The sequence below is a fragment of the Leptonychotes weddellii genome, chromosome 3, assembly GCF_054177405.1.
Source record: "Leptonychotes weddellii isolate Sample4059 chromosome 3, ASM5417740v2, whole genome shotgun sequence".
In the NCBI taxonomy this organism is placed as follows: Eukaryota; Metazoa; Chordata; class Mammalia; order Carnivora; family Phocidae; genus Leptonychotes; species Leptonychotes weddellii.
In genome coordinates, this window is record NC_138371.1 from 86,414,200 (window position 1) to 86,440,859 (window position 26,660).

The 26,660-nt window shown below is 41.4% G+C and overlaps 1 non-coding gene and 1 pseudogene across 1 annotated transcript; both read right to left on the reverse strand.

Annotated features, from left to right (window-relative positions):
• Positions 1 to 2,801: 2,801 nt before the first annotated feature.
• LOC145720802 (mitochondrial coenzyme A transporter SLC25A16 pseudogene) lies at positions 2,802 to 3,670 on the reverse strand (annotated as a pseudogene).
• Positions 3,671 to 5,715: 2,045 nt separating this feature from the next.
• Positions 5,716 to 25,611, reverse strand: LOC102727303 (uncharacterized). The gene is made up of 3 exons (XR_014144014.1): positions 25,417 to 25,611; positions 17,690 to 17,734; positions 5,716 to 6,010 (listed from the first exon to the last, which is right to left on the reverse strand). It is a non-coding gene; the product is annotated as an uncharacterized LOC102727303 (transcript).
• Positions 25,612 to 26,660: the final 1,049 nt, after the last annotated feature.

A 26,660-nucleotide genomic window follows, 5' to 3' on the forward strand; every position in this document is an offset into this window, starting at 1 on the left:
TTGACCCATTCATTCTTTGGTAGGATGCTCTTTAACCTCCAGGTATTTGTGTTCCTTCCAAATTTTCTCTTGATTGAGTTCAAGTTTTAAAGCATTGTGGTCTGATAATATGCAGGGAATAATCCCAATCTTTTGGTACTGGTTGAGACCTGATTAGTGACCCAGTATGTGATGTATTCTGGAGAATGTTCTGTGTGCACTCAAGAAGAATGTGTATTCTGCTGCTTTAGGATGAAATTCTCTGAATATATTTGTGAAGTCCATCTGGTCCAGTGTGTCATTCAAAGCCCTTGTTTACTTGTTGATATTCTGCATAGATGATCTGTCCATTGCTGTGAGAGGAGTGTTGAAGTCTCCTACTATTAATGTATTATTATTAATACGTTTCTTTATTTTGGTTATTAGTTGGTTTATATAATTGGCTGCTCCCAAGTTAGGGGAATAAGTACTTAAAATTGTTAGATCTTCTTGTTGGTTAGACCCTTTTATTCTGATATAGTGTCCTTCTCCATCTCTTATTACAGTCTTTGGTTTAAAATCTGGTTTGTCTAATGTAAGCTACCCCAGCTTTCTTTTGATGTCCATTAGCATGATAAATTGTTCTCCACCCCCTCACTTTCAATCTGGAGGTGTCTTTGGGTCTAAAATGAGTCTCTAGTAGACAATATATCAGTGGTTCTTGTTTTTTAATCCAATCTGATGCCCTGTGTCTTTTGATTGGAGCATTTAGTCCATTTACATTAAGAGTAATTATTGAAAGATATGAATTTAGTACCATTGTATTACTTGTAAAGTCCCTGTTTATATTGTCACTGTTCCTTTCTGGTCTTTGTTACTTTTGGGCTGTCTCTTCACTCAAAGGAGCCCCTTTAATATTTCTTGCAGTGCTGGTTTAGTGATCACAAATTCTTTTAGTTTCTGTTTGTTCAGGAAGCTCTTTATCTCTCCTTCTATTCTGAATGAGAGCCTTGCTGGATAAAGTATTCTTGGCTGCATATTTTTTCATTTAGTACCTTGAATATATCATGCTAGTCCTTTCTGGCCTGCCAGGTCTCTGTGGACAGGTCTGCTTCCAACCATATGTTCCTACCCTTGTAGGTTAAGGACCTCTTGTCCCAAGCCACTTTCAGGATTTTTTCTTTATCTCTGAAATTTGCAGGCTTCACTATTATGTGTTGAGGTGTTGACCTATTTTTATTGATTTTGAGGAGGGTTCTCTGTGCCTCCTGGACTTGAATGCCTGTTTCCTTCCCCAGATTAGGGAAGTTCTCAACTATAATTTGTTCAAATAAACCTTCTGACCCCTCTCTTTCCTCTTCCTCTGGGACCCCGATTATTCTTTTTTTTTTTTTTTTAAGATTTTATTTATTTGACAGAGAGAGATACAGCGAGAGAGGGAACACAAGCAGCGGGAGTGGGAGAGGGAGAAGCAGGTTTCCCGCAGAGCAGGGAGCCTGTTGTGGGGCTTGATCCCAGGACCCTGGGATCATGACCTGAGCTGAAGGCAGACGCTTAATGACTGAGCCACCCAGGCGCCCCTTTGGGACCCCGATTATTCTAATATTGTTTTGCTTTATGGTATCATTGATCTTTCGTATCCTCCCTATGTGATCCAGTAATTGTTTCTTTCTCTTTTTCTCATTTTTTTTTATTCTCCATCATTTTGTGTTCTATATCACTGACTCTTCTGCCTCATTTATCCTAGCAGTTAGAGCCTCCATTTTTTATTGCATCTCAGCAATAGCCTTTTTGATTTCAGCCTGATTAGATTTTAGTTCTTTTATTTCTCCAGTAAGGGATTCTCTAGTGTCTTCTATGCTTTCTTCAAGCCCAGCTAGTGCCTTTGTAATTATTGTTTTGAATTGTAGTTCTGACATCTTACTTATATCCATAGTGATTAAATCCCTGGCAGTGAGTACTGCCTCCTGTTCTTTCTTTTGGGGTGAGTTTTTCTGTCTCATCATTATGTCCAGAAAAGAATAGATGAAAGGGAGAGAAAATACAAAAATAGCAACAACAACACCAGAAAAATACACATTAAACAAATCAGAAGATAACAGAAAACAAACAAACAAACAAAAAAAGAGGGAGAGAGAGAGAGAAATCAAACAAAACGTAGAACAGAACACAACAATAAACTAGATCCTGAGTGTATTTTGGTCTGTTTTTCAGAAGAAACTAGGTCCCAAAATAGGAAAGAAAGAAAAACTTACATATATACAAAAATAAAATTGAATACAATAAAAGGAAACCAAAAATGATATATATAATGTAAATGTGAAAATAAAAATTAAAAAAGACTTAAAAAAAGAATTGATAAAATAAGAAACACGCTGAAAAGAAAAAAATATACAACTGAAAGACTAAAGAATAATAAGAAAAAAGCCACAAATGCTATATACTCTTTTCCCCAAGAGCTGAAGTTTTGCAGTTCTCTGTAATTGGTAAACTTGGTATTAGCTGGATGTTTGTTCTGGTCTTCTGGGGGAGGGGCCTGTTGTGCTGATTCTCAGGTGTCTTTGCCCGAGCAGAATACACCCCCCCTTGCCAGGGGGCTGGGCTCAGTGTAAGCAGCCCCAGACTGCACTAGGTAGTGCTGTTTTGCTCCCTGAAGGCTTTCAGCACGATGGGGAACACCCCGATCTCTAGTTCCAGAGCTGAAAGTTTGTGCCCTGCCCACTCTTCAGTGAGCCCTCACAGAAAAGCAGTCAATCACTCTTGTCTCCCTTGTTTGTTTGTTCCTTCCTTCCTTCTTTTCTTCCTTCCTTCCTTTCTTCCTTCGTTCGTTCATTCGTTCCTTCCTTCCTTTCTTTCTTTCTCCCTCCCTCTGAGATTTTATTAAGGAAAAGAAGTCATGATTTTCTTTAGCTAAGGTGAAAAGACTGCTTCATAAGTTCATATGTTGTACAAGCCACTGCTTGAGAGGGAACACAGAGGATGTAATTAAGAGATAAACCACGCTATAATCCTCTTCGAATTCCATGGTGTCCATAGACGTACTTCATAGTCTCCCACATGGCAAGGCAGTTTTCAGATTCTGGAAGAACAGTTCCTAATTGCATTCGCCGATGAGTTACATCAAATGGGTAGGATATTGTCTGTGCTAAGGCTTTGGCAACACCCCCACAAAGTAAGTTTATGTGGGTTTTCAAAACTAAGATGTTAGGATTGTCTGATGAAGGTCTGCCAAGAAGGGGGGGAGCATGGGAAAGCCCAATACCAATAGTATTTTACCAATAGTAAAAAATGAACACCTGCTTATGGAGCCATTCCTAATATAGTGGGCATCAGGCCTCTGTAAAATCCAAGGAAACCACCTTCCTTTGCATAAATTGTCTTGAATGCATGAATAATTCCTGTCTAAGTGTGTTCCCCTTTCACCTGGAGTGCTAGGCGTACTCTCAGCATGTCAAGAGGGTAAGGACAGATAACTGCTGTCACAGCTGCTGCGGATCCAGCCATTAACCTGTGCACATGACTGGAAACCCCCAGCTTTGTAGTAGTTAACGTTTTATAATGCTCAAATGCCATAAACTGGATTGCACCATAGGGAGAGATTCGGATCATCATTATATATACCTTTATATAATCCAAGGTATCCCTCCTTTTGGGGAACAGCACCCAATGCAGCAAATACTCCTCAATGTTTGTAATGGTGATTGTGAGCTTGTAATAAAACTTCTACTCGATCCAAAGGACCAACTGTTGTTTTGGCACACATTCCGGCCAGAAAGGAGTGCAGCCTGTAGAAGTCCCGACGGGCAGTGGGCCCTCCAGCTCCTGCCACCTGCGGGCATCGAGGGAGGGGGGTCGGCTGCTGCCACCGCCATCAGGACCAGGGCCCCCTCAGGAACTCTGGTGGCCAATTTACAGGCCACGGGCTGGGGCCATGGTCACAGTGGGCGGTGACAGAGCACCAACCGCCGTGCGGGTGGGAGGGAATGTCTCCCTGGTTTCTACCTGCTCTCTGTGTTCACCCAGCCCATGACTGAGCGTTTTTATCTCAGGCATGACCCTATTTTGAGTCGCCAAACTTTATGGCCTCCTAAGGCAGGGACCCATGCTATTTCTCTTGGGGGGAGTAACAGGGGTTTCGCTGGGGTTCTGCTGCTTGCTGGGTCACTGCTCAGAGAGCAGTTGTCTGACTGCTGGGGCTTGGGGTTTATGGCAACACCGAGCAGAAAGCCCACTCCTGAGCTCTCTGTTTGCAGCTGGCTTCCCTGCTCTGATGCTTGGGAACTCAGCTGCACTCAGGCATCCCTGTTCTTTTTGTGACCCCAGGGATCCTGAGACCATGCTGTCCCACCTAGGATTCTGCCCCACTTTGCCACCTGATCGCCTTTCAGGCAGACTTCTAAAAGTTCCAATTTTGCATTCTGCTGATTATAACACCTCTGGTACCCAGCTTAAGGAGGCTCCTTCCCCCAAAGGTTTATCTTCCAATATATTGCCTTGGATTCACGTCTCTGCACCTCCTACCTTGCAAAAAGTGGTTGCTTTTCTATTTGTAGAATTGCAGCCATTCTTTTCTCAGATCTCTGGCTAATTTTGCAGGTGTTCAGAATGATTTGATAACTATCTAGCTGAATTCCGGGGACCAGACGAAATTAGGGTCCCCTATGCCTCCACCATCTTCACTCTAAACTTCACATTTAGATCAAAACCCTGCGCTTTGCTCTAGGCCTGGGATGCTTTTTCTCTCTCACTCCCCTCCCACTCCCATATACTTGTAGAACAGGGGCGTATACTCTGTTCTGTGGAGTGGTCTACAGAGGTGCTTTAGAATTTCTGTAAAATTCAATTTGAATGCTATTTAAATATAATTGTTAAAAAAAAAAACCTAGGAAGAAGTACCTGGCCAGAAGTATCCTAGACCAAGTTCTAACATGCCAGAGACTACCTCCTTATTTAGGGCTGGCAGGTTAACTCATTTTGTGCAGACTTTGGAATAAAACGGCTTCTGCTATCTCAGTATGTATTTGAAGTTCTTATACATTTGTCTTTGATTAAGAAGGTGATAATTCCAAGCTGCTCTTTCATTTGTGTATATGCATTGTTTGTTTTCTTGTTTGAATCTAGACAACCCATGTCAAAATTTAGGCCTGAGAGTGTTGTAGTGGTGAGTTCCCCATCATGGCCCATGGTAATGGCTCACATGTGTCTAGAAGGCTCAGTGCATCTTCTTGGAGCATATACTCCTCAGGTTGCACAGTCGACCAGGTAGTAATAAGTGAAAGCACAACGTGGCCATCATACCTTATTTGAGATAGTCTTTGAAATTCTTTTAAATTGGGGAGACTTGTTTGCTTTTTAGATGTAAGATAAGGAAAATCAAGCAGTTTTTAGAAATTGTTAGTGATTCAGCTTTGAAACAAGAATTTCCCAATTTTTACTTTTCAAATTTCTGGATTAGTTTCATTGTAGAGTATTCTGAGATTATTATACAATTAACTTTCTTTTTAACTACTCCCATTTCCACTCCTTATATGTCAGTGGGGACATTCTGTGTACTGTGCATTGAGACAAACTATAGAAAGAATATGGATCCTGAATCTGATTAAGCAAGCAGTTGGCATCCTTAATTGTGAATTCTTGTTTTTACAGTTTTAGTTGACTTCACAGTAAGTACTCTACATTTGAACTTAAAAGTTTAAAATAATAAAATACTACTTTTATTTTTCTGATGATGTAGCATTCTACTTTAAAACAAGGTATACCTAATTTAAAAAAGTTTAAATCCATATTCTTAAAAGCATTGTAGTAGAAGCGAAGCTGGAATAGCCTGTCCTGTGGAGAAAAGACAATCAGAAGTTGCCATCACGTTTATCACATAAAGTGGTCTACAGACTTTTAGAGGCAGATGTTGCTTTTATATCAGATATAAACATTGGTAGCATTTCTCGTCCTAAGTACCTGTTTGGTCCATTTCTCTAATACGGACTTCTGGATCCCAGCAGTTCTCTTGGACCACTCTGAAGACCTTCCCATCTTTCAGCATCTTTGCTTCTCCCTAAGGCAGAAAACTCACATCAGCAAAAGGTGTGACCTAGGCTTACTTAGATTTATTCTTCCTTGTATGCTTTGGAACATGGTTCTTCCCTAACATTTTTAGGGGTTTTTACTTAATCCTCAGAGAAGTAGAAGTCTGTTCATTTAACAGGACTCAGCTTTTCATCCTCATGCCATAATGTTGGCCTGGAATCGAAGGGGTGTGCTCTGTGAGTGTCAGTGGCTGGACACAGAGAGAACAAGGTCATGGTCATGGCCTTTTGGGGCAGCATACTGAGGATGGCTGTTCATCTTGCTGATCTCAACTGCTGGCTACAGGATCCAAGAGGATGGCCCAGTGCCTGGAAAACTCCAGATCCATAACATTGTAGATTTGGAAAGGCCCTCTGAGATAGACCATCTAGTCCAACCCTCTTGTTTTATAGAAAAGAAACAGATGGGTAGTGACAGTAAATGATTTGTCTATCAGAGCAGGGCTCACTGATGTCAACACCTGCAGGAGGAGGCAGGCAATGAAGTAAATCAGTCTAGTAGCATATATGAAATTTGGTGCTAAGTTGTTAGCTTCCACCAGGCATCATGCCTGCCTGTGCACACTACATTTAATACTCAGTGCAAGGAGTCCTCTAAAGTGGACTTTCAATTTGTGATCCCTAAAGAAAAGGGAAAGGTCTGATCCAGGTCCCTGAAATCATAGTGATCAATGGGGATCAAATCCCCATTCTACTACTTACTGGGGTATAATAATAGTAATCCCTTACCTTAAAGGGATCTTGTAAGCATGAAATGGGATAATCCCTGTAATGCACTTAGTGGAGTTTCTGACACATAAGTGCTAGTTATTCTCAGTATTAGTTATTAATGATGTATAGCTAATTAGGGACGAGACTATTTCCTGATATTTCCCTGCTTTGAGGGCACATCACCTCTGGTGGTGCTTCAGGGCCTCAGGATCGCCCTTGGGCCCTACGTGATGGCTGAATGGGCATGTGGTGATCAAAGGCCTTGAGCTTTGCTTGGTGGAGTCCTTCACCTTCCTCCTCTTCCTCTTGGCTTGATTGTGAGTGGTACACAGGCCCTGCCACAGCTTTCTTCTCCATCCTTCTATTCCTTGGACAAGACCTTCTCTGTCTCATGCATGGAGAAAGTTGACCACTTTTCACCTTCAAGTGTGGCAGCCCATTCATATCTGGCATGCATACATAAGACCTCACATCTAAGTTTCCATTTCTCATGGCTGGGGAAAAGGTCAGTGAACAACTTGTACATCCTGAGACAGATGTCCATACCTAGGCATAGCTGAGTCTCTTGACATCAGAACATCAGGATTTATTTGCCTCAGTTCCCATCCTTTGTTGACCTTGGCAGCATCTGAACCTCCTTCCCAGCTTGGGGAATCTCCTACGAGGCAGGTCCCAGATACCCTCTCATAAAGCCCCAAAGCCCCAATGCTTGCTCTCCTTGTCCCAAGCTTGACCATCAGTGCTTGGTTTTTAATCAAGAGGAAGTGATGCTTAAAGACAGGATCGGTGAATTTATTCTGCCAGTGATTCCAGCAGTGGCCACGTGCTGGGTCCATTGGCAGTGGTGTTGGTGGCAGTGTCCAGTGTCCAGCTGGGAGGCAGCAGCTCCCTAGCCAGGCTAGTCCTGTGGTGTGGTCTTGGCTGTGGCTTCAATCACCTGCACATCTTATGACCAGCTCCCTAGGCATTTGTACTTCTGGAGGGGCTTAAAACACTTGCAACCAATTCCTTTTCTGCTTAAACTGACCATTGTTGGTTTCCATTGTTTGCAACGAAGAGTCCAGAATGATACTGATTGCACAAATAGAATATAGGAACATATGTATTTCCATTTGGTGAAGAAGGGAGGGGAGAGGAATGATGGTAAAAGAAAAAGTGAAGAAATATACTTTTATTTGGCAAATTGGAGGCTTTATTTTTCTTTTGCTCCTAAATAGGAAAGCTTAAGCACCATAAAGCACCCAGGATAGCAGAGTGCTGAAAGAGCATGCATTCCAACAGACCTGGGTTTGAATCTCCTGAAGTTACTTACTACCAGTAGAAGAGGCTAAGTTAGGGGATTTCTGAGTTGAAGCCTCACTTTTTCTATCTGCAAAATGTGGACAATTATATTTGTCATGCTTGTGGCCACCCAGCATCTTTGGAACACTTTTGTGTGTGAATAAATGTTATGAAGGAGAATCCAGACTTCATTTTCCCAGGCTCCCTTGTAGTGAGGGTACAAACATGCATGCAGAAGCTGCCTTCTGGTATGGGTGTTGTCTGAGGTGTCAGACGTGGCTGGAGCAGAAACGTCAGTACTCTGGTCTCTAGTCTCAGCAGCATCAGCATGAGTATGAGCTTCCTGTCTGTGGCCAGAAGGGGCGGCACTTGCCTCTTTGCTGGAGCAGTCCGCCAGGTATGATTGGGCATTGTGCATGTTAGCACAGCCTCTGGTTTTGATCTGTTGTCTTCCCAGGAGGTTTGTGAGCTGCCTTTCTACTAAAGCAAGCTAGAGTGTGTTCTGTTATTTGCAACTAAGAACACTGGGTAAAACAGAAGATTCAATAGAAATAGAATATTTGTAAAGAACCAGGTCAGAGAACATGCTCCATCATTTCAGGCCAGATTTTAGCATATATTATCAATGGCAATGGAGGAACTTGGGTTTCTCTGGGCGATGCATGAGTAAGTTTTGGTTTCAGATAAAGCAGGGCACATTAAAGCAGAAGTGGATCATTTAGTTCAACCCTTGCATTTAGCAGTAAGTCTATAAAATTCAGTGACTTGTCCAAGGTTATGGATCCATTTTCCATACCACCATGCTGATATTGGTAATTGGTGTCTATTTAGTAGGCAAAGGTTAATTACTATCATTTCCTACAGATTCTGATCTTTTGAGGGGATGGCCCTCATTACATGGCAGGAGAATTGGACTCACTAAACTTCTCTCTCCACATCCTTCATGCTGGATCCATGGTAAAGCTAATGAATGACAGCAACTCTTGGTTGAACTTTTGCTGAGTGAAAAGTACCACAGAGCAGCTGTGCCCTATAGTAGGCTCCCAATTTGCATTGTTTCTTAAGCCAGAATTTTGGGAGAATCAATTCCTGATACCTCTCACTTTACATTTGGGAACCCAGTATCCCTGCAGGGCTGTAAATGTGCCTCAGAAGGCAGCACTTGTTGCTGGGGGAGGGACAGAGGGTTTCTTAGGTTCTTAAGCTGACCTCAATATCAACCAAGATCTTAAACTAAACTAATAACCAAGTAATTGGAGTAAGCTGCTCCAATTTATTCAACCCACAAACAAATCCTGTTTTTTTAAACTCTCAAAAGAAAACCAAGTTGTTGTTGTTTTTTTTAAAGAGTTTCCCAACTGGGGTGCCTGGCTGGCTCAGTCAGAAGAACATGTGACTCTTTTCTTTCTTTCTTTTTTTAAGATTTTATTTATTTATTTGACAAAGAGAGAGTGTACAAGCAGGGGGAGCGGCAGGTAGAGAGAGAAGCAGTCTTCCCACTGAGTAGGGAGCCCGACACAGGGCTCCATCCCAGGACCCTGGGATCATGACCTGAGCTGAAGGCAGATGTTTAACCAGCTGAGTCACCCAGGCACCCCAAGAGCATGTGACTCTTGATCTTGGGGTCCTGAGTTCAAGCCCCACGTGGGGTGTAGAGATTACTTAAATAAATAAAACTTAAAAAAAAAAAGAGAGTTCCCCAACCAACAATCGCCACCTGGGTAAACCATTTCAAATACACCTCTAATATTTTTAAAGCCAGAACACTATGACATAATAGAAATCATGATACCGCAGGAGCCAGGAGACCAGGACCCTGTGTGTAAACAACCTCCCAGAACCTTGGATTCTAACTATAAAATAAGGGCTCAGAGTAAGAGATGTCTAAATTCCCTTTCCAGGATGGTGTGATGTGCTGCTCAAATCCTCTTTCAGGAATAAAAGGCCTTTTTCTTCTAGCTTCTGGGGGTGTTGCCTACAGACGGCCCTGGACTATCAGCCCCTATGGGGAGATAGGAAGACTGCCTCAGCTGAAGAGCCACCTCCCTCCAGGTCCTGCTTCATTTCCAGGGCAGCCCACTTCCAATGACTGATTGACATGGAGGTATAAAGGCCCGTCTCTCTTGTCCTCCTGCACCCCAACTTGGGACAATTCTGAAGGTTTAGCTTTAGAGCTCCTGGTAGGGTCAGCTGAGGCCTCCATTGAAACATCACAGCTCAACACTGCCCTCTGTTCTATCCAGCTTTGTTCTCCTCCTTCCACTGGTGCCCATTGTCACAGCACTTCCTGATAAACCTCCTGCATGCTAATTTCTGTCTCAGAGTCTGATTCCCAGGGACCCTAACCTGGTATACTTCTGGTTCTCACATTCTAATTCTAATACTGTCCACAGATAAGTTCGAATATGGCTGGTATTTCAAATGACGGGTACTTCATGCATCATTTAAAATGTACTTTCAAACTCAACGTTTCACTATCAGATTCCCATTCTCCGCTCCTTACCCCCAGTTCCTACTCAGGCTATCCCTCTAGACCGTGCAAGCTTCTGAGCTGGTTGGGTTTGAAGTGCAGAGTTGTTAGAAATGGCCCAGATGCTGTCATCAGGAAGCACTTTCTATTATCACTCCAATGCTCACATTTCAAGGTTCTGAAGGGAGCTCCATTGGAGGCCCTACTACAACCATTTCTCTCCCAGACCTGCTGGTCCTCCCAGCTTACTGCTTTTGGCCTTGATGCCTGCATTATCTTTCTCATCTCTCTGAGACAACTTCACTTTTTCCCTTCCCTCTGCCTACCATGTCATTTATCCAGTTCATTTCCCAGTGCCCTGAATTCTGTCTCCAGAGTAGATCCTGAAGTGGTCTCCTCCTCCACATCTCGCTGCCCCAGTCTGGCCTAAGCCCCCTCCTCTCTTGCCCAAATGACTGCATCAGCCTCCAGCCTGATCTCTTGCTTTCACTTTTGTTCCCTTCCAACCCAGTCTTTAAAAAAGAGCCAGAGTCAGCTTTTTAAAATTAAAATTAAAAATTTTTTTTTAATAAGTAGGCTCCACTCCTGGGAAGGTGCCCAACGTGGGGCTTGAACTCACAACGCTGATATCAAGACCTGAGCTGAGATCAAAAGTCAGATGCTTAACAGACTGAGCCACTGAGCCACCCAGCTCAGTATTCCCAGAGTCAACTTTTGAAACCTTAAATCAGATTTGGCCACTGCCCCACTTAAAGCTCTTGAATGGAATCCTATTGCCCTGAAGGCACAATCCAGACTCCTTAACCCAGCCTGCAAGACCCTTCGTGCTCTCATCCCTGCCTGCCTCTACAGCTTCATCACATACATACCTACACCTTTAGAAATAGGCTCTTTGTTAGCTCTTTTCTGAGTAGTCTAAATTGACTACTCACACTTAAATTAGTGTGCCATTTGTTTTCTGTTTGGAGGCTAATTGATTTAACTAAAAAATATACATAAACATTTTACATAATACTATGTGTTTCTATAGGTACATGTATATATAAATAGAATAATGGGAAACAGTCTGGAAAGATACCCACCAAACTGTTAATAAAAATTACTTTTTTAAAAAATAAAATTCTATTTTTAAGTAATCTCTGTACCCAATGTGGGGCCTCAAACTCATGACCCTCAGATCAAAAGTTGCATGCTGTACCAACTGAGCCAGCCGGGCACCCTGATAGCAATCCCTGATAGGAATTACTTTTGAGGATAGGAAGTGCTGATCCAAGGGAATTAACTATAGCTTCATCTCCAAAAGCCTAAATTTAAAAAGGAAAATTTATTCAAATATTCCTTATGTAATGAAAAATTAACCTTAAAAATAAAAACATGAAATGAGGGCATTGGATGAGGGCTTTAATCAGTATTGGCCATGATACCACATTAAGAAATGTATTTTCCATTGTGACGCATTGCACCCCAATATATCTATTTATACAGATACAGACTGAAATAAAAGTTTCATGAAACAATATTTACTCTTACCATGAATGCATTCTGCTATTCTCTTTTGTAATCTATTTTATTTTTTAAGCTGCTCTAACCCACTGCATTGATAAGACTCACTGTTGCATTGCAGCCCATATTTTCAAACACTGACTAGATAATCACTAGTTCTACAGTTCAGAGATTCTTTTATGAAAATTGCCCCCTGCCCCTCCACCTCTCCTAAAGTCCCTTACTATTTTTTGTCTCTTTTGCTCAGTTAGTACAAAATTATTGCTATCTGTGTGTTCTTTATCCATTTGGGTGTTTTCCTGGCTCCCCAGTGATGGAGTGTGAAATAAAAGAAAAGATATATATTGGTCTCTGCCCCTGATTCCTGGCACACTGCTTCTAAAACCCTTGTAATTTCCTAAGTGATAAGAAAACTAGGGGAATCTCTCTTTTTTTCTTCCAAATTTTTATTTAAATTCTAGTTAGTTAACATAGAGTGTAATATTGGTTTTAGGAGTCGAATTTAGTGATTTATCACTTACATACAATACCAGTGCTCATCATAACAAGTGCCCTCCTTAATACCCATCACTCATTTAGTCCGTCCTCCACTCACCTCCCTCCATCAACCCTCAGTTTGTTTTCTGTTGTTGAGTCTCTTATGGTTTGCCTCCCCTCTCTTCTCTCTCTCTCTTTTTTTTCCCTTCCCACATGTTCATCTGTTTTGTTTTCTAAATTCCACTATGAGTGAAACCATATAGTATTTGTCTTTCTCTGACTGACTTATTTTGCTTAGCATAATACAGTCTAGCTCCATCCATGTCATTGCAAATGGCAAGATTTCATTATTTTTGATGGCTGAGTCATATTCCATTGTGTATATATACCACATCTTCTTTATCCATTCATCAATCAATGGACATTTGGGCTCTCTCCATAGTTTGGCTATTGTTGGTAATGCTGCTATAAACATCGTGGTTCATGTACCCCTTCAAATCTGTATTTTTGTATCCTTTGGGTAGAGATCCAGTAGTGCAATTGCTGAATTGTAGGGTAGTTCTATTTTTAACTTTTTGAGGACCCTTCATACTGTCTTCCAGAGTGGGTGCACCAGTTTGCATTCCCACCAGCAGTGCAAGAGGGTTACCCTTTCTCTGCATCCTCTCCAACATCTGTTGTTTCCTGTGTTGTTAATTTTAGCCATTCTGACAGGTGTGAGATGATATCTCATTGTGGTTTTGATTTGCATTTCCCTGATGATGAGTGATGAGCATCTTTTCATGTGTCTATTAGTCATCTGGATGTCTTTGGAGAAATGTCTGTTCATGTCTTCTGCCCATTTCTTAACTGGATTATTTGTTTTTTGGGGTGTTGAGTTTGTTAAGATATTTGTAGATTTTGGATACTAACCCTTTATCAGATATGTCATTTGCAAATATCTCCTCCCATTCCATAGGCTGCCTTTTAGTTTTGTTGTTTGTTTCCTTCACTGTGCAAAAGTTTTTATCTTGATGAAGCCCCAATAGTTCATTTTTGCTTTTGTTTCCCTTGCCTCTGGTGATGTATCTAGGAATTCCTGTCTCACATTTAGGCCTTTCATCCATTTTGAATTTATTTTTGTGTATGGTGTGAAAAAGTGGTCCCGTTTCATTCTTCTGCATGTGGCTGCATGTGGCTGCATGTGGTTTTCCAACACCATTTGTTGAAGAGACTGTCTTTTTTTCCATTGGATATTCTTTCCTGCTTTGTTGAAGATTAGTTGACCATATAGTTATGGGTTCATTTCTGGGTTTTCTGTTCTGTTCCATTGATCTCTGTGTCTGTTTTTGTGCCAGTGCCATACAGTCTTCATGACTACAGCTTTGCAGTATAGCTTGAAGTCTGGAATTGTGATGCCTCCTGCTTTGCTTTTCCTTTTCAGGATTGCTTTGACTATTTGGGGTCTTTTGTGGTTCCATACAAATTTGAGGATTGTTTGGTCTAGCTCTGTGAAAAATGCTGGTGGTATTTTGATAGGGATTGCATTAAATGTGTAGATTGCTTTGGGTAGTATAGACATTTTAACAGTGTTTGTTATTCCAATCCATGAGTATGGAATTTTTTCCCATTTCTTTGTGTTCTCTTCAATTCCTTTCATAGGTATTCTGTAGTTTTCAGCATACATATCTTTTACCTCTTTGTTTAGGTTTATTCCTAGGTATCTTATTGTTATTGGTGCAATTGTAAATGGGATCGATTCCTTGATTTCTTTTTCTGGTGCTTCATTATTGGTGTATAGAAATGCAACAGATTTCTGCAAATGGATTTTATATCCTGGGGCTTTGCTGAATTCATATATTCTAGCAAATTTTTGGTGGAGTTTTTTGGATTTTCTACATGGAGTATCTTGTTGTCTGCAGATAGTGAAGTTTTGACTTCTTCCTTGCCTATTTAGAAGCCTTTTATTTCTTTTTGCTGTCTGATTGCTGTGGCTAAGACTTCTAGTGCTATGTTAAATAGTAATGGTGAGAGTGGACATCCCTATCTTGTTCCTGACGATAGAGGAAAAGCTCTCAGTTTTTCCCCATTGAGGATGATATTAGCTGTGGGTCTTTCGTATATGGCTTTTATGATGTTGAGGTATGTTCCATGTTTACCTACTTTGTTGAGGGTTACTGGGAGCACCTCTTATTTTAACATTTGGTCTTTAATCCTCTGACACAGGACTGCTAAAACCCTTGTAAATTCCTAAGTGGGTAAGAGACTAGGAGCATCTTTTGTTCTATTGACATGACTCCGAATAGACCCCTGGATGGCTCCTGGATGGGGGCTGGTCATCAGAAAGACCATGCCATGATTAGAAGCTTGGAATTTTCAGTCCCCCCACCACTTCTCCAGGGAGTAGAGGAGGGCTAGAAATGGAGTTAATAATTGAACATGCCTACATGATAAATCCTCCATAAAAATCCCAATAGCATGGGGTTCTGGGAGCTTCCAGGATGGAGAACACATCCACACTGGGAGGATGATGCACCCCAACTCCATGGGGATGGAAGGTCTTGTGCTTGGGACACAGGTGAAAAACTGAGTAGGTTTTTCTTTATGGGGGAAATCATTTTGAGAACAGCAACCTGATGAGATCACACAGAACAGTGTGTGCAAAATGCTAATCGGATAGAAATGATGTGTATGTGTGTATGCATACGTGTTTATGTGCATGTGTGTGCGTGTCTGTATTTGTATTCTCAAGGGCCTGAAAAACACTCAGTGGATGTTTCTAGATGCTTCTGACCCATGGATTTGAAAAGGACCCTATGTCTACCCTCTGAAATGCTCCTAGGTATTTTTTCCCCACCCCAAACAGCTCCTGAAAGGAAGTTATACAAACTGGCTTACTACTTATACTTTTATCAATACTCAACCAAGGACAAATGGTGTTTCTTTTTTTTTAGTTCTGAACAAAGCTTTCCTGTGGCAAACAAATACCCCTCAATTCATTCCAAGAGCATTGAAAAACCAAAGTTAAAAAGCGAAACAAATGGGCAGACCAGAGAAATGTTTTAGAAAGATTTTTCAGAGGACAGGAATCTCCAAGGTATATCAGTCTTGGGAGCCACAAAATATTTGTTCAAAGGAATGTAGGAGAACAAAAAAGAAATTTCAGCCCCCAAATACTGGATTTTCTCATTGCTTAGCCTAATTTCCCTATTTATATATATTTGCATGTTGTTTTTCCTGACTGTAATCCCTGACCCCTATAATTATGAAAAATACAGATCTGGTTCTCTTGTATTTTCATTTGTTTTGTTTTTGAGAGAGAGGGAAGGAGAGTGTCACTGTTTTGTTCTATTAAATTCTGTCCAATTTTGCTGGAAGTATGTAGGTAGCCGATATGAAATATTTTCATTCCTGTTTTCTTTTGGAGATTTACTCTTTATGCAATTTTTTGACATGAAAACAAAATGAAACGAAAGGCATTCAAATCCAGTATCGAGGTTACAAATGAGATCTAAAAACCAATCACAGGCTGCCCACTCCTGTGGACTTCCTGATAGCGTTGTAATCAGCTCCACTCAGAATGTTCTCTACCTTGGGGAGATTTAAGGCCAACTGACATCACCAACTGCCAGGCTTGGAATTAGCACTTTTAATGGGGAGAGTGCAGGACAGTGTCTAAACCAGCACTTAGTAGGCACTCTTTAATGAAGGTGAGAGCAAGCTGCCCCAGGGATTCTGATTTCCAAAACTATTTATTCTCCATTGCCTTTAGGATCAAGTACAAAGGCCTAAATCTATCCTCTATAGCCCTGTCTAATGAGGCTTCTGCCCATCTCTCCAGCTCTTATCTTGGCTCCCTAAACTCTACCTGTTTCTGTTCATATTCCACAGAGCATTCAAGGTGGTCTTTTTAAGCCATTAAGACCCTCCAGAGAATTTATGTTGCGCTGAGAATAAAATCCAGACTCCACAGCTGGGGACACTCTAAGTGTCCCCCGAGTCCCTCCATGATCTGGCCCCTGCATACCTCCCCAGCCTTATTTCCTACCATATCCCCCTTTCACTACATCTCAGCCATATTCCCTTCCTTTCTGTTCCTCAAACACAGTTCTTTTTTACTTGGTGGGCTTTGCAACTGCTGTTCCTCATCCAGGGACACTTGTCCAGGTTTTTCCTTCCCATCCTCTGAGTTTTAGCTGGCTCCCTGAGCAGCCAGCCCAGTGAATCTTCCCCAGTCACTCGCTACCACAGCACTGTTTTTCATTCCATTCTCTGTTGTGATCATGTTTGTTTGTCTCTCCCTGGAATTTGAGCACCATGAGGGCAGCGAAAATCTCTGTCTGGTTCACCAGCCTATTCCTGGTGTTGAGACTGGTGGGCCTGACACAAAATAGGTGTCAATATAAATCAGTGAGTGAGTGGATGAATGTATGAGCCAGTGGTTCTTAGACTTGAGTGAGTGTCAGAATCACCAGAGGCTTGTCAAAACAGATTGCTGGCCTGACCCTCCAAATTCCTGAGTTGGTAGGTCTGGGGTGAGACCTCCAAGTTTGCATTTCTCCCAAGTTACCCCTGCACATGGTAACTCTGCATTCCCAGACCCTGAGTTCTACAGGGTCCGTCTGCATTTAGCTGGAAGCTCAGGAATGTGATCTGAACTCCAGGAGAGCATGAGATGCCTCTGCAAGTGAAGTCAGATCTGATGGCTGCGTAGCCCTAGACATCAGCTCACTCTCAGGCCTCGTTACTTGCAGAATGCTTTGCCCCAGGCCTTCCTCCTCTTGCTTTTCCTCTTACCAGACTCAACCTTTAATAAAAGTGGCTTTTTCTCCTCTTTGTCTCCAATGTTTAATTTCTCCAACTTACGCGCAAACCTAAACTGTGTCATTTATTTGGTTGGCATTAATATACTGTAATAACCTGTGGAAAGAGCCCAGGTTGCTTTCTTGAGGCAGAGCAATAAATGCTAAAATTGATTCTAGGGTGGAAAAAAAAATAGACAAAGATTTCTTAATGACTTCTCAAATTTTAATTTTATCTTCTTTAATACTGCTCTTTGAAGTCACCCTCATTTTTCTGGTAATTTTGAGAAACTCAGTGCTGCTCCCTTGCCTACTATAAAGTCAATAAGAGGACATGAGTTGAGCCTGGAGGCCCACCTGCAAGAACATCTCAGGCTCAGGATGTCCTTGGTCTAAGGCACATTCACCCTTTGTGAGAAGCTCACCTTAGTGTGGTGTTGGAGCTGCACCCAGCCTCCATAGCCGAATCTCTGTGGGGGAGAAGCACAGTTAGACTGGAGGAACAAAACGGGGAGGACTGCAATAAAGGGGCATCCCTGGGGCAAAGGATCCTGAGCTCCATCCTACCAGGCACCACCTTCCCATTTTCTCCCCCCCACACCCATGTATCATATACTCAATATTGATATTTAAATCAATTTACTTTTTTTTCCCTCAAGTATATTTATTTGAAATATAAAGAGGAAAATTCTATATCATAAAAGTGCTCATTTTACCTAGGTTACAATTTTCTTTTTAAGATTCTATTTTATTTATTTGACAGAGAGAGGGAGAGGAAGAGAGCAAGCACGCATAAGCAGGGGGAGCAGCAGAGGAAGAGAGAGAAGCGGACTCTGCTGAGCAGGGAGCCCAATGTGGGGCTCGAACCCAGGACCCTGGGATCATGACCTGAGCCAAAGGCAGTTGCTCAACCGACTGAGCCACCCAGGTGCCCCGGTTACAATTTTTTTAAAGTTTGGTTTATTGAGATATAATTTACATACAGTAACATTAGATACTTGTAAGTGTATATTCTATGCAATCCCACGTTGCAATCAAAATAAAAATAGAGTCTTTCGTCACCCTGAATTATAATCTCATGCTCCTTTACAGTCAACACTTGACTCACCCTTGTCCTCAGCCCCTTACAGCCACTGGTCTGATTTCTCTGTTTATAAGTTTGACTTTTCCAGAATGTTGTTTAAGTTAAATCATACATTATGCATCCTTTGTGAGTGGATTTGTTTTCATTTAGTAATGCGTTTGAGATCCATCCATGTTGTTGCATGTGTTAGTAGTTCACTCCTTTTTTACTGATGAGTAGTATTCCATTCTAGGGATATACCACAATTTATTTATTCATTCATCACTTGGTGGACATTTTGTTTTTCTACTTATCTGCTATTATGAATAAAGTTGCTATAAACATTTGAAGACAGTTCTTTGTGTAGAAATATGTTTTATTTTTTCTTAGGTAAATATCCAGGAGCACAATTGCCTAATGAGAAACTGCCACTTAGAAACTGTGGCTAAAGTGGCTGTAGCAGTCTGCATGCCCAGCAACAAAGTATGAGAATTCCAGTTGCTCCATACCCTCACCTGCATGTAGTATTGTCAGTTTTCTTAATTTAGCCATTTCAGTAGGTGTGTAGTGGTATACCATTGTGGTCTTGATTTGCATTTCTCTAACAACTAGAACAGCTTTTCAAGTACTTATTTGCCATATTTTCTTTAGTGAAGTATCTGTGAACATTTTTTGCCTAGTTTTTTTAAAATCGGGTTATTTGTCTTCTTATGACTGAGTTTCGAGAGTTGTTTATGTGTTCCGGATCAGATATCAGACACTAGGTTGCAATTTTTAAATGAGGATTAACATTAAAAAATACTTGTTCATGTACCACCTAAAATCATTTCATGGACCACCAGGAGTACACGGACTGTAAGGACTACTCTTTAGGAAATACCGTCTTAGAATGCTAGCACTGCTCTTCAAACCATGGGTTGCAGTCCATTAGTAGATCATGAAATCAGTTTAGTGGATAGTGACCCAGACATTCTAAAAACCAAAATAATTTGTGTAATGGATGCTGCCAGCGTCCCACCCAACTTCCCTCCCCTTAACACTCCTGTGCACACCAGCCCTCCTTCACCTGCCAGCCCCTGCATTTCTTTGACAAGGGCTTCCCTGTTGCTACTGAAGCCAGCTTTGATCCGGTCCTTCTAGAGGGTCAGAAGTCTCAGGAAATTAGTGTCCCCATTCCTGGCTCCCTGCCTCCAAAGCCCTCAACCAGTGACTGAGGGTGTCTGTATATAAGTACACTGAATACACTGGTTTCCCCACCACTTGGGTATCATGAGTCTGAGTTAGGCACACATTCTACACTTTCATTGGCTGCCTTGCTTTCCCTGTCTCATTTCTCCTCTTTCCTGGTGTTTCCAGGGTCACCTCCAAAGTAAACTACTTGCATTTGAATCTTTGTTTCAGGGTCTGCTTCTTGGAAAACCCAAGCTAAAATAGGAATGGAATGGAATGGAGTAGAATAGAACAGAATAGAATAGAATACTATATTAGAATGTTTCCCATGTGGTATTAGTTTATTAGACTTTTCCGTTATATATATGAATGTACTGAGTCACAGTATAAAATATATTTCTTCTTGAGGTCATGAATAAAAAATTTTCAAAGGCTGCCTAAGAACATAGGTATATATAACTCATATAACCAGAGGTTTTAAAATCTCATTTTGTTCATTCGTTCTCCAAACCATCAGGGAATCCCACCCCTGACCAGCCTTACTAGGGCAGAGAAAATAAAAGTGAAGGACATTTCCAGCCTGTGTGGAGCACAGTCTTGAACGTGTGGGGCTGGGATGGCAAGTACTGAAGGGTAATGGTGTGTGAGACGTGCTGTGGTAGAGTAACACAAGCTCTCTGGGAGCCTAGAGGAGGGTACTGGCCGCCAACTTGAATCAGGTGGTATCCAGGGAGGGAGGTTGAAATGATAGTCTGGGATCAGATTGGAGAGAAACTTCCAATGTTCACCATTTCCAGGCTTCAGAACAGTGATTCTCACAGTGTGATGAAGAAGGGAAGGTGTTGGGGGCTGGAAACAGATGTGAAGAGCTCATCAACAGCTCTTTTCAGTAGTGATGAGTAGGGAAGCTGACCATCAGCTCAACTTCTTGCTTGTTGTAGTTGTATGAAACCAGCTAACAGTGGTTGGTTTTCATGTCATGTTACAAGGAAGTTGTCTTGAGGGAGTCGGGTGATGGAAGGTTCCTCTTCCTAGCTACCCTCTCACCTCCAGACTGAGAGGAGGTCTGGGCCTACAGCACAGAGGTGTTTGTTATGTCTCTGTGTCTGTGAGTGGGGCCTGCCCCAAGAGATTTAGGATTTGGTAAATTCTGTATCAGCCTTATTCTACCTTGGCATAAGGTCTGTTCTTGAGTTCTACCTCCAAATAATCATATTAGCTCTGGAAATCTACTGGCCCCCTTCCTAAGTGACATCACAGGACCTGAAGTAGTAGGCTGGGCATGCAAAGGAAACTGTCCACCAGGGGGCCTAGCTTCTCTTCTTTGCACCGAGTCTCTCCTTTGCACCCCTCTATCCCACTCTGTTCCTTTCATGCATTTAATACCCTTGTGCTACCCCCCTCCACCTTCTCCTGGATAAAGCTGCTGAGAGATCTATATTGGTGCAGGAGGTGGCATATGGCCTCAACCAGTTACATTTTAGAGTAAATAAACTTTCTCTTGAATCGGAAAATTGCCATTGAAACTTTACTGTAGAAGAAAAGGTTTTGTTTCCTTCTTTTCTTCTTTTTTTCTTTATTCCTTCTTTCCTCTCTGTCTTTCTTACTTTTTCTTAATTTGCTAAGGAACCTTAACCCCGTAAGTTAGCAGGTTAAAGACGTGTTCCACTGGAGGAAGGGCAGAGAGGCAGAGAGAGGCAGAACAAAGGGATCCTGTCACACATGACAAGCCACTTAGAAGATCCTTGACTTTGTTGGAGTAACTTAGTATCTCAAAGTCACGGTTTCCTTATGTGTAAAATGAGGCTACATTTTGTGCTTCATATATAGCTGTGGCATAGGGTTTTACAGGAATTAATCGAGATAAAATTCATAGAAAGCCACTGATACCAGACCTGGCTTACAGAAAGAACCTCATCAGTGCTCACAATGGTCACGATGATGGTGACAGTGGCCTTGGTGGTGGGGGAGGCGGTGACAAAGGTGGTGAGAGTGATGGTTGTGGTGTTTGTAGGGTTGGCAGTGGTGTTGGCAATGGCAGAGGTTGTGAGGTGGTAGCCTAGGTGATGGTTGTGTTAGTGAGCTTCATGGCGGTGGTGGTGGCAGACAGGGAAGGCATCTGACGTAGCAGAGAGGTGGCAGCCTGTTTTATCCTCAGGTGGTGGAAGAAGGCAGCCCCTAGCACCAGACATCGAAGAGTGCTCTGAAAGAAGGCGCTCTTGTCACCCTTTTTTCCTCCTTCCTCTTTCTTGGAAAGCGCAACATTTGACCACTTTTTCTTTCTTCTAAGCCCCCTGCAAAGGCCTAACCTATTTAGGGCGACCACTGCAAGTCTGGGCTCTACATAGTTCTGCAGCTGTCATCCTAGGTTGAACCAAGCCTGGGGTCTGAAATTTATGACCTGGAAAGTAGTTTTGGTGAGAGCATATGCCAAGAGGCATTTACAGTCTGAAAATGTTTGACTGGCCATGACCAGGGTCCCATAGGCATTTAAGGGCATGACAATAAAAAACAAACTAAAAAATCCAAGGGAATTCAGTTTTATATACAAGAGATATGTTTCTGAGATGGATTTATATGAATCAGAGGTAGATGAACTGAATGGCATTTTTAGTGTCTTGGGGACCTCACACTTCATGAGGTGAATAAGGAACTTCCTGTGTGATGAAACCAGATATCTATTTCCTCCGAGGGGTTGCTTAAAAGTCAGGTTATGTCTGGGATTTGGTCTCCTAAAACCTGACAGTGATCAAGTGCAATTAAATCATGCTAACGAAAAAAGATGTAAATATATATTTATTAAAGGCCAGAATTTTTTGACCCCATTTAAAACTAGAAGAATCTTTGCAGATCTTACTATTGGGGACATAGTAGGTGATCCATAAATTCTTACTGAAGGAAAGAGCCAAGACCTTATTATCATCATAGTTGTTATGAACAATCTCATCGTGGATCAGTCTGAAACACTGTTCACCGTGGTTCCTTGGGCCACCATCCTCCTCTTTCTGATAGCGGAGAGTGGGGGTCCTGATGCATCAGAAACACAATTTAATCAAGTGCCCCCTGCATCTGCTCTCTTTCCACATGAGATAGATTTTTTCCCCCTGAGGATTTTAACTGTAAGTCTGAGTAAAATCATTATTAGCAAGTGAAAATGAAAAGATTTCTCAAATCCCAGTCCTTTGTAATCATTAGTTAATTATCAGCCCAGGCATGTTGATTCTGCTTGTTTGTTTCCTCACTGCATTAGGAGGTCAAGGTTATCGAGGTGTGTCCATTAATGTTTAATAGGGAAAGGCAGGTTGGAAAACAGGTATTAGTTCTTCAAACAAAACTAGTACTGGCTTCTCCTTTTCATTCTTTTATTGGAAAGTTTGAAAAAATGGTTAGAAAAGATCAGAGATTGATGTTTTGAAATAATATTTTACCCCTCAAGAAACAATTTGAAGATAAAGGAAAATCTGCTGTAATTACTGAACTATATGAACGCCAAGGATTCATGTCACTTTAATGCTCACTTTACTCTGACTATATGGACTGGAAATGGGGAGAGAGGAAGAAGAATCCCAGCACTATTTAAATGTATGTTTATTTATCTCACTCCCAGTTTGAAGACACACAACTGTTTTTCAGCTGGTTTTTCATCACTGGCTTGCCTGCAATCAAATGAACTTTACCATATAACAGATCCACTTGCTTGACCTGTGGGTTGAAGTCAGGTTCCAGTGACTCTGTGATGAGGCCCTCAGTGGGTTTGCATGAGTGTGGGGGATTGGGGAACAGGCTGGTCTCAAGGGAGGCACTGGGGGACAGAGGGAAGCAGGGACATCCCTCATAGCAGTGATATTCTCCTGAGCCAGCTCTGTCAAGGTGGTTGCAGTGGTAATGCTGTAGAGGGGCCACCACGGTCCCACATAGCTCCGGGATTAGAGGCTCATTTCTGAGTCTTAGGCACTCATTGGTCCAGCAAGGTTAAGAATATAAATCCTATCTGCAATGTACACAATTTTTATGTGAATCAAACATATATATATTGCTCCCTGGAAGTCTAAGAGTATAATGGTTATTATTATTATCATTATATCATCAACATAATTAAGTGTATCAGTTATCTGTTTGCAGCACATGAGACTACTAGATAGAACCCTGGTTTATTGGGACAAAATGCCCCTCCCCTCTTGTGAGGCAACAGCTAGAAATTAAGAAGGAGAAGGGAGGGAGATGTCTGGAGGGGGGTGGCTCATTCAGTTAGGTGTCTGACTCTTGGTTTCAGCTCAGGTTGTGATCTTAGGGTTGTGAGATCGAGCCCCTTGTCAGGCTCCATGCTCAGTGTGGAGTCTGCTTGAGGCTCTCTCTCCCTCTCCCGCTGCCCCTCCCCAGCCTCAAATAAATAAATAAATCTTAAAATAATTAAGAAGGAGAAGGGGGAATAAAGAGCCAGCAGAGCATGTGCTTGGGAAGTCTCCAGGGCACACATTTATGGTTATAGCCTCCCTAAGCTCTGCATCTTTCAGCGTCTTAAGCAGTTTTAACAATGCCTTTAGGACCCTGCATTGGGTCGGGGCACCTAGAAATTGTCAGCTCTTGGTGACAACTTCTCTGCTCAAACTGGAGGCAGGCTTCCAGGTGGGAGGCAGATAATAGGAGGTGGAGTTGTGGCACAGGATACTAGGTAGAAAGTTTTCTCCCTTTAGCAAAGAGGAGGCACCTTTTTAGGCTGCCCTGGGTCTTCATCACTAACCTTGTGAAGTGGTGTTTACACTTTAATAAAACACGATGAGGACAATAGCATTTAGAACAGCAAGTTCCTATGTAAGCAGTTAGATTCCTGGAGGGGTCAGTTGGTGCGGTTAGTTTTTAGTACCTGCTTTAACAGGAAAGCCTTTTCCTGTTAGAGCAGGTACTAAAGATGGTTCAGCATCATATGTATTTTTTAGTCTACAATGTCTACTATCCACCTTACCCGAAGTACCAATAGACAAAGAAACAAGATTAACATTCTTCCAGGAGACAATTATGAGAAGAAAATAGTTTCACTTACTTGCACAATAAACTATATTTTAATTAGAGTTTGTGTTAATTCATTTTTCCTCACTTGGGATAAAAAAGATGAAACATTATTAGTGGCATGAAAATACCAGAGAAGGCTGAAGATTGGATAAAACCTGATACTTAGCCTGAATAAAGCTCAAACCAATTATAGATTTCTTCATGTTCCCCACCTCCTTCTTTTAGTATTCATTCAAAAGTTCTTAATGACAAAAGGAAATTTCCCTCTTTTGAGAAACACAGAGAAAGAGACACTCATTGTACAAAGGCTTCATGTCATTTTCTCTAGGGTTTTTTTGATGTTCCTACTCTCTAGTTCATAACAAGAATTTACAGCTTAAAGAACATCAAAAGGAAAGGTTTCAGACAGTGTCCTAAAATAGACTTAAAAAAAAACTCCACAAAGCTATCTCTTGGTGCTTCTAAAACTTATTTTAAACATTTTGGAAAGGAGATGTGTTTTAGAAGTCCTGGAAGCCTATCACATTCCATTTTTTTAATAGTCTTTTACTTGAAACTGTAACTTTAAATTCTGTAGTTGGCACGTATCTTCCCAGCAGCTGAGTATGTGATTTAAATGGAAGTAAAACTGCCTGACTTAAATTGTCCAGAAATTTTAGGGAATGCTTCATTTGAGGGGAAAAGGGGATTTTGAGAAGGCACTTACTTCTTTGATCAATGTTCTTTCAAAATAAATATAAAAGTAATTTTAAAAAACTGGAAAATCAGAGCTACCAAATAATTTTAAATCACCCCTAGAGCAGAGAAACTTAACATCTAATTCCCCAAAGAAGAGATAGATCTGTAATAGAGGCAGTGAGAAACCCTGGAGAAGGTCCAGAAATAATTCAGCAGATTAATCACCATTACCTTTTTTAGATCTGGCCATTCTTTTGGTAGAATATGACTATGGATGTCAATTTTCATCTCCGCAGGATCAGAGAAGCATGAAAAGAAAGAAGATTTGGTATCAAGAGATCTCCATAAAAACCATGGAGTTAATTGATTTACATAGTTCCTTTACAGCTATTTTCTGGCACCAGTCAGTAGGCTTACTCAGCTCTGTCTAGGTCCACTGGAATTGCCTTATTAAAGTTCAGAATTCTGTTTATTTGTCAACTTGGCTTTGGGTCAACCACTCTTTGGTAATTGGGACTTTGGGCACTAAATTAAAAAATTAAATTAAATTAAAAAAAAAAAGACTGTGCTAAACCTCAGGAAGTCAGATGTACTACTGGGTGCTTTTGAATTACAGCAGGTCCAAAATTGGCTAATCTTTGTTTTTAAATATTTCATTTTTTTTCAAGATATACATAAAAAAATCTGGGGCACCTGGGTGGCGCAGTTGGTTGAGTGTCCAACTCTTGGATTCGGCTCAGGTAGTGATCTCATGGTCGTGGGATCGAGCCCCACGTGGGGCTCTGAGCTCAGCATGGGGTCTGCTTGAGATTCTCTCTCCCCTTTCCCCTGCCCCTCCTGCTCATGCTCTCTCACTCTCTAAAATAAATAAATAAATAAATATTTAAGAAAAGATATACATAGTAAAAAATCGAATAGTACAGAGGGTTTTTAAAGAACAGTAGATCACTGATTCACCTTATCATTGGTTTCATTCCCCAGAAGCAACCAATTTTAATGCTTTTGCTTTTTGTTCAGTTATTTACCTTGATGTCTTTAAACAGTATTGATCAATTGGCTTGTTCCTGAAAATTTAGCATGTTGAAAAGTTGTGGGGGAAGTTTCACCTTTACTTTTGAATCAGAGAAAGAGCCCATTCTTCATACATGTTATTTTTTCCGTTGCCTTTTTCTTTCACTTGTTCATTCATGCATTTAGTATTTATTGAGGTTGAATGAGGTAAAATAATGCATATGTTGTAATAATAATTGTACACAGCTTAAGTGCAGGGGGAAAAAGAAAGTAACCATTCCACTGAGAGTTGTCAGAGCACTTTGGGGAGGTCTTCCACTGGAGCATAAAGTGGGGCTATTGGTCATGCCTCTAAAGAGAGCCTAGAACAAAGCAGCCCTTTGTTATTCTATGTTAACCCTTTCCTATTCCTGGAAAGCTTAAAATGTTCAAGGACCTGAGGTCCCTGGCACAGCCTTGAAACT